Source organism: Aphelocoma coerulescens, unplaced genomic scaffold, assembly GCF_041296385.1.
Source record: "Aphelocoma coerulescens isolate FSJ_1873_10779 unplaced genomic scaffold, UR_Acoe_1.0 HiC_scaffold_77, whole genome shotgun sequence".
NCBI lineage: Eukaryota > Metazoa > Chordata > Aves > Passeriformes > Corvidae > Aphelocoma > Aphelocoma coerulescens.
This window is the reverse complement of record NW_027184063.1, coordinates 714623-722708: the sequence shown is the minus strand read 5'-3', so window position 1 is coordinate 722708 and position 8086 is coordinate 714623. Positions and strand designations below refer to the sequence as shown.

General features: G+C 58.6%; 1 pseudogene; it reads left to right on the top strand.

Annotated features, from left to right (window-relative positions):
• The first annotated feature begins 1206 nt into the window (after positions 1 to 1206).
• LOC138102477 (zinc finger and SCAN domain-containing protein 2-like) overlaps positions 1207 to 8086 on the top strand; it is a 62267-nt pseudogene continuing 55387 nt past the window's right edge.

The window sequence follows — 8086 nt, the reverse complement described above, 5'->3', positions numbered from 1 at the left end:
CGCGCAGCCGGACCCGCCCTGCGGCCGCTCAGCGCCGGAGCCGAGGGAATGAATTGCAGGCACCGCTGGGCTGGGCTGGCCCTGGCCGGGTGCCCGGTGCCACCAAAGCCGCTCTGGCACTCTGCCCACAGCTGCAGCACACGGAACACAGAAGGAAAGGCTCGAGGGCTGGGATCGGGGCAGGGAGAGCTCACTCACTGCTCACTGCCAGGACCACAACAGACCCAAGCTGGGGAAATTAATGGAATTTATTTCCAAACCAATCACACCAGGAGAAGGAGAACTCAAACAAATCCTAAAGAAACACCTCCCCCACCCCTCCCTCCTTCCCGGGCTCCCAGGCTCCGTCCGCAGTCCCTCCTCTGCCCTCCCTGCACGGCATCTTGCCACCAGCCATGAACTTGGCTTTTGCCTCATCCCGGGATCTCTTCCCGGACACGAAGAAGTTTTCCCAGCACAGATTCAGGCCGTGGCGGCCTTTGAGGCTCAGGGTGTTTCTCCTGCAGCTCCTTGCAGGTCTCCTCTCCCCGAGCCGGCTCTCCTGCGCCACAGAACTCTGCCGGCTGCAGCTTCGCAAACGTCAGGTCCACGTCTGGATGTTCCCGCACAATTTGCTCGAGGTCCTTGGGGGCTGCAGCCGATCCATTGTTGCTCTGTTCCCCCTCGGCACGGAGCCCATGGATCTCATGGCCCCTGGCCAGGCCCTGGCACAGGAGGTGGAACCTGGGTGCTGCTGCAGCGGCGCCGGGGGAGCCCCAGGACTCGCTGTGGCCGCTGTGGCAGCCGCAGCACAGCCCGTTCCCAGCCAGGAGCCGAGGGCTCCGTGGGGCTCTGCAGGACCTCGGCCCTGGGGCTCGTCTGCATCAGCCCGGGCAGCTGGGCTGGACTTGGCTTCCTTTGTGTCTCTGGCTGCCCTGGCACAGCAGCTGCCCAGCGCCCAGGGGACAGCAATGGGAGCGGGGCAGGTCGGGGTGAGCTTCAGTGTCTGTGCCCGGTAGAAATGCCAAAGCCTTCCGTAAGGAGGAGGGAGTGCTGCCAGAGCACAGGATGATGCTGCTGCTGCTGCTGAGCACGGGACGGCCCCAGGGCTGATGCCAGACAAAGCCGGGATGGGAGCCACAAACAACAGGAGGAGGAGGAGGAGCGGGAGGAAGAGGAGGGGATAAAGGGGGAGGGGCGGGAGGAAGAGGCGGGCCAGAGGAGGCAGGAAGAGGAGCCTCCAAGTGCATGCATCGCTCTCTGTGTCCGCAGCTCTCGGCTCCGGGAGCATCGTTCCCCTCATCCCGCAGGTGACCGGGGAAGGGCAGCTCGCCTGCGGGGTATCCGCCAGCTCCGAGGGAGTTTTGGGGCACCCCTAATCCTGAGGGGGCGGTGCTGGCAGCGGTGGGACACGTGGCTCCGGCACCTCTGGCCCCAGCTGAGCCCCCCCCGCCCCCAGCGCCCCCCGGAGCGGAATTTGGGGAGGGGGAGGTGGGGGCGGCCAGGCCGGGCCCCCCCGCGCTGTCCCGGCGGGGGCCGAGTGCGGGCGGGAGCCCCGCGGGGCCCGGCCCTGCCCGGGCACGGCTGATGCCGCCCGCCCGCGCTCCGCACTGCTCCGGACTGGTGCTCCCAGTGCCGTGCGGGGCGGGGCCGCTCTGGGGACCCCCCAGGGCACAGCGCGGCTGCTTTGGGGCTGTCGGCAGCGCCCGGCGCTGGGCATGGGGCGTGTGGGGGCAGCTGGGGCCGCACTGGTGGCACTGGTGGTGCTGGGAGCCCCCCCGGCCGCGGGGTGAGCGGTGAGAAGGGGGGCGGGTCTGGGACCCCAAATTGAGCGAAATGGGGAATGGAACCCCCAAAACCAAGGCCGGGGGAGGGGAGGCGGGGATTGGGGACGGGGAAGGTGCAGAAGGGGGTGGGGGGGCGAGAGGGGGCTGAGACCCCCAAAGAAAGTGGGAGGGGGATGGGACACCCAAATTGAGCTGGAATGGGGCTGTGGATTGGGGGAACGCTGAGAAAGGGGAGGAGAGGGGAGGGAAAGGTGGGGTTGGGACAGCAGAAGAGCGGTTCCATGGGGGTGCAGCCCTGTCCCCCAGCACCTGAGCCCTGGAGCGATTCCCCGGGGCTCTGGGGAAGGGAGGGATCCACACTGGGGGGTCCCCAACCCCCCTGTCCATCCCTGGGGCTGATCGGGGGCTCCCCCCACACAGCAGCCGGTGCTGCGGCAGCCGTGGGGCAGAGCGGGTGGGAAAGGGGGGGCAGGGTGGGAGTGGAGGAGGAGCGGGAGGAAGAGGAGGGAGAGAGGAGGAGGAGGAGCTGGAGAACCACAAGGTTCCACTGCCCACCCACTGTGTCCGCAGCACCCCCAGCCCCGGTAGCATCTTCCCCCCCATCCTGCAGGTGAGCCGGGAGGGGGAGCTCACCCCAAATCTATCGGGGGGTCACCAGAGGGGTTTTATTGGAGGGGTGTTTGGAGCTTGCAGATTCTGGAATCGAGCCCAAGCTGTCCTTGCATGTCCCTGGGAGGGATTTTTTGGGCCAGAGGGGATATCTGGATCTTACAGGACTCCAAAGCTGAGCCATAATTGCCCCTTGGGGGTCTTGGGGGGTCCATGTGAGGATTGCCCAGTACTGGCAGGGTGGGACATTGGCTTTGGGGATCCCCAGGAGAGCAGGGGGCTGGAACACGGGACCCCTGGAGGGGGGAGAGCAGAGAGGGACGATACCAGAGCTGGGGGACCCCCAAGAGCCTGGAGGGGTGGGGGGGCCTGGAGATGAGTTGGGGCTGGGATCTCTCAGCCCTAAAAGGGGCGGTGAGGAGAGGGGGGAGCCCCAAGTGCCTGGAGTGAAGGGAGCGTGAAGAGGGGGACCCTGGGACCTCTGGGAGCCAAAGCAGAATCAGGAAAAAAGGGACCTGTGGGACCCCCAAAACCGCCCAGCATCCCTAAGCAGGACCCCAGAGAGGGGGGATCCCCAGGACCCACAGGACCCCCAGCAGCCCTGACAAGGGGGACCCCAGAAGCCCAAAGTGAGGAGACTGGAAAGGGGGAACTCCTGGAGGCTTTTTTTGGACTCACTGTCAATTTTTTGTTGGTTTTTATGGACACCAGGTACCGGTGACTTCTACCCAAGGTGGACTTGGGCGGTAGGAGCCCCCAACCCAACACACTCATCCCTTGTTTTCCCCAAACCAGGATTTCCCATTCCCAACCCTTGGCTGGATGGAGGAGGAGGCTGTGAGGAAGAGGAAGATACCCCGGGACCCCCAGGCAGGTGAGGAGGAAGTCCCTGCCCCTTTCCCCCTCTCTCCTGCTCCATCTCCCAGCCCAGCATCGCCCCCGGCTGCAGGACAGCCCCGCTGCCGATGCCGTCCTGCCGGGGACGGACTGGGGGGATCTCCTTCCCCTTCCCTGTGGCACAGAGGCAAATCCTAACCTCTCCTTGTCCTTCCTCCCCCAGACAGGGAGCTGAGGGTGGAGCCCAGGGAGGACAAATCCCCGCGGCAGAACCTGGTGGAAGAGGCCGTTTTGAGCGGCTCCACGGCGCAGGAATCCAACAGGGAGGAAAAGGCACGGAGATCCCACAGGAGGAAGGGCTGCAAACACAGCCCAGGGTGCTCTGAGGAGGAAAGATCCACCCTGTGCCGGGAAGGCGGCCGGAGCTTCAGCTGGATCTCCAACCTGGTGATCCAGCAGCAGCTTCACACCAGGGAGCGGCCCTACAGGTGCCTGGAATGTGGGAAGAGCTTCAGCCAGAGCTCCAGCCTCATCACGCACCAGCGCCTGCACTCCGGGGAACGGCCCTACAAGTGTGGGCAATGTGGGAAGAGCTTCAGCCAGAGCTCAACACTAGTCAAGCACCAGAGGATTCACACAGGGGAGAGGTCCTATGACTGTCTTGAGTGTGGGAAGAGGTTTCAGACCAGCTCCAATCTCCTCCTGCACCAGCGGATTCACACGGAGGAGAGGTCCTTCTGCTGTCCTGACTGTGGGAAGGGCTTCAGGCAAAACTCCCACCTCATCACCCACCGGCGCATCCACACTGGGGAGAGGCCCTACGAGTGTCCCCAGTGTGGGAAGAGCTGCTCAGACAGCTCCAACTTGACCCGACACCAACGGAGGCACTGCTAAGGGAAGCCCTGCGAGTGCCCCAGCTGCGGGAAGAGCTTTGTCCTCTGCTCCAGCTCCATCTCCCATCAGAGGAGCCACGTTTGGCAGAGCACTGGTGACCCACATTCCCTGTGATCCGTGTTGGGAAAACCCCTGGCTGGTGCTCTCCATGTTCTCCTGGATCCCTATAGGCACCTGGGTGAATGCAGGGGCAGGAACATCCATCGGGACTCAGATCAACATTGGAAATTCATTGGGAAGAGCTGATTTTTTAACTTTACACCCTAAAAATTTTCATCTATTCTGTCCAATTGTTTCTTCTGCTGGCATCAAGCCACCCTGGATGATCTTGGAGGTTGTTTTCAATCTAAGTAATTTCGATGTTTATCCCATTGAAACAAACAAAACTGGGGTAAAAATAAAGAAATTAAACAAAGAGATCTAAAGCTCCACCATTTTCCCACCATTTGGGGATGAATTTGGGGTTCAGAGGAATATTTGGGAGGATCTGAGTGTTGCAGGGCTGCAAAGCCAGGCAGATTGGGACGACAATCTCGTAGTTGTGCTGGCAGAACGTGTCCACCTGAGCCCATCTGTTCTGCAGGAATTCCAGTTGTCTGTCCCAGTCCCTGCCCTGGGTCTGCCCATCTGGGGTGTCCCCCCCAAAGTGCCCAAATCTCTGCTGAAGTGCCCGAGCTGCTCTGGGCTGTGGATATTCCTGTCCACCAACCTGTCCTGGTCAGTGCCATGGGGTCTGGGAGGGGGTCTGGGAGCTCCTTGGGACTGGGAGGGGCTTTTGTGGCTCTTGGGGCCATTTTTGGTGCTGTGATGGGGATTGGGGGGCTTTTGGGGCAGTCTGTGAGGGAGTTTGGGGTGTTGGCATGGCTCTGTGGCTTTAAGAGAATTTGGGTGGGTGTTGGGGGAGACGGGGAGGGGATTTGGTGGCTCTTGGGGCCATTTCTATTGCAGGGAGTGGTTGGGGGAGTCCTGGCTGGGAGCTGTGGGGTGGTTTGAGGGGTCTGGGAGTGGCTGTGGGGCTGGAGGGAGTTTTTGGGATATGTGACCCCCAGATCCGCAGAGCTGCCACCAGACCCCACCCCCAAGATGCTGCTGGGGGTCGGGGATTCCATGTTGGGGTTCATCCTCCTGGATCCATGGGAGAAGGTGAGGGGGGTCCCCAGGGGCCGTGTGTGTCCCCCCAGAGTGTGTGTGATCCCCCCATTCTGGTGTTACCCCCTTTTCCCTGCCCACAGGGCTCCTGAGCCAGTCCCTGCTGCCCCGGGAGGGAATTTGGGGAGGGGGCAGAGGGGGTGCGCAGCCCCCGCCGGGGGATGACCCCGGCCCAGCGCCCTTCGTTCAGCACCGAGCTGGGCTTGGGGCCGCAGGAGGAAGAGGCCGATGGGAAGCAGATCCTGCAGGGGGGACAGGGCTTGGGCTCAGGGCAAGGTTCTGCCCTGCACACCTGGCTCAGGTGTGAGCCTGCCCCAGGAAGGGAGCGGGACATTCCCATCCCCACGGATCAGGGCTGGGAGCAGCACTGGGACCAGGGACATGGAAATCCTGGGAGCCACTGGGGCCGCACTGGGGGGTGAATTATCCCCCCCAGCACCTTTCCAGGCCGCCCTGTGACCTGAGAAATGCTCGCTGGGCCTCGGCCTTGGCCAAGAGCCCCCGGGCTCAGCTGCTCTGAGCTCAGGCGCTGCCGGCTCCCGCAGCCCGCCCAGGGCCGCCCTGCCCGTGCCGGGGCTGTGCTGGAATTCTCTGCTGCTGCTGGGCCACTCGGGGGGTCTGGCCCAGCAGGAAAGGTGACCTTGAGCCAGGAGCTTTCCTTGGCCGCAGCAAAGCCTCGGCACGGAAAGACCTTCCCAGCGCTGTGCCCTGGGCCGGGAGGGATTGTGCCACCAGAGCTGTCCCTCCATTTCTTCTGCCAGGCAGCTCTAGGACATGGAAAGTGGAGAAGCCAGAGCTGCTTCTCAGCTTTTCACAGTCCTGCAGAGGAATCCTGTGTGGGAAGCAGCCTGGGAACAGGGTTGAGGTGCCAGGGCAGGGGAATTCAGAGCCCTTTCCTCCCCTGTGGGCCGAGGCTCTGGCCCTTGCCCTTTGCAATGGCCCTGCAGCTGCCAGAGGGGCCTTTTTGGCTCAGCTGAGAGCAGTCCTGCTGCAAGGCTGTCCTCGAGCTGCTTGGGCTGCACATGTGCCCAGGGAATGCTCATTGCTTGCAGTCTCAGGCGCTGTGGGTGTGCAGGTGTAACTACTGCAGGAGGGAACAGCTCTGCTGGGGGCAGTTCTTGCAAGGTGCTGGCCCTGGCTCGGGGCTGGGCCGGGGCCAGCGGCAGAAAATCAACTTGCAGCTCGGGCCCCGCAGCAGGGAGGAGCAGCAATTGCTGGGGGAGAGAGACTCTTGCCAAGGGCCTGCGGGGCCGGGCCCCAGGGAACGGCTTCCCGCTGCCCGAGGGCAGGCTGAGATGGGGTGTGGGGCAGCAATGGTTCCCTGGCAGGGCGCTCAGGGCCTGGCACAGGCTGGCCCGAGAAGCTGCGGCTGCCCCCGCATCCCTGCAAGTGTCCCAGGCCGGCTCGGCCATTGGGGCTTCCTGCCCAGGAGGGCTGGGCTGGGCTGGGGCTGCTGAGGGCGGGATGGGCTCTGGCTGAGCCAGCTGAAGGCTGCGCATGATGAGGCCGGGGGGACCCCGTGCCTCAGTGGGGAGGCTCCTGCTGCTTTTTGACAATTTTGGGGCCTCTAAGTGGCTTCTGGGAGGTTGCAGTGAATTTGGGGAAGGTGCCGTAAGCCCCCCGCTATTTGGGTGGCTGAGGTGATTTCCCCACATTTTGAGAGGGTGAGGGAACCCCAATTGGGAGGGGATCCTGCTGCTTTGCACCCCTTCAGTGGGTTGGGAAGCGGCTTGTGAGGGAAGGAAGGAAGGAAGGAAGGAAGGAAGGAAGGAAGGAAGGAAGGAAGGAAGGAAGGAAGGAAGGAAGGAAGGAAGGAAGGAAGGAAGGAAGGAAGGAAGGAAGGAAGGAAGGAAGGAAGGAAAGTAAAATGGAAGAAAGAAAAAAAGAAAGAAAGAAAGCAACAAGAAATAATAAAGAAAAAAAAGAAAGAAAAACATTTAAAAATGAAGTAAGGAAGCAAGCAAAATATAATAAAAATTAAAGGAAGAAAGAAAAGAAGAAAGGAAGAAAATCAAAAGACAGATATAAAAAAGAAAATGAAAATGATGAAAGAAGAGAAGAAAAAGAAAGAAAGACTAAATAACATGAAACCAACAAGAAAAAAATTATTAAAAAACAAAGAAAAATCATTAAAAAATGAAGCAAGCACGTTAAAAGATAATAAAAATGAAGGAAATAAAGAAAAGAGGAAAGAAAGAAAAAGAAAGAAAGAAAGGAAAAAAGAAAGATAGAAGAAAAATTAACAAGAAAATGAAAAAATGAAGAAAAAAGAAGAAAGAAACAAAGAAACAATGAAAGCAAGAGTACATAACATGAAACCACCAGGAAAATAAAAGAAAAAGAAAAAAAAAGAAGAAAGAAAAAAGCAAGGAAAAAAGAAAAAAAGAACAGAAAGAAAGACACAAGAATGAAACTAAAGAAGGAAAGAAAGCAAAAAGAGAAAGAAGGAAGACAGAAAGCAACAATAAAAATTTAAAAGAAAGAAAAAAGATAAAAGAATGAAGAAAGAAAGCTAAAAGAAATCAAATTTAAAAAGCAAAGAACAGTAAAAGATAAAAGAAAGATTCAATAACGTGAGACTAAGAAGAAAAACAACAACAACAAAAAGAAATGAAGAAGAAAGCAGCAAGAAACAATAAAAAACCAAGAAAAATAATGAAAAATTCAGAAAGAAAGAAAAAAGCAAAAAGATAATAAAAATGAAAGAAGGAAAGGAAGAAAAAAAGGAAGACTGAAAACATGAAACCAAGAAGAAAATAAATGTTAAGAAAAGTGAAAAGCAGAAAGAAAGAAACAAGGAAGAAAGAAAATGAAGAAAGAAAGACACGAGA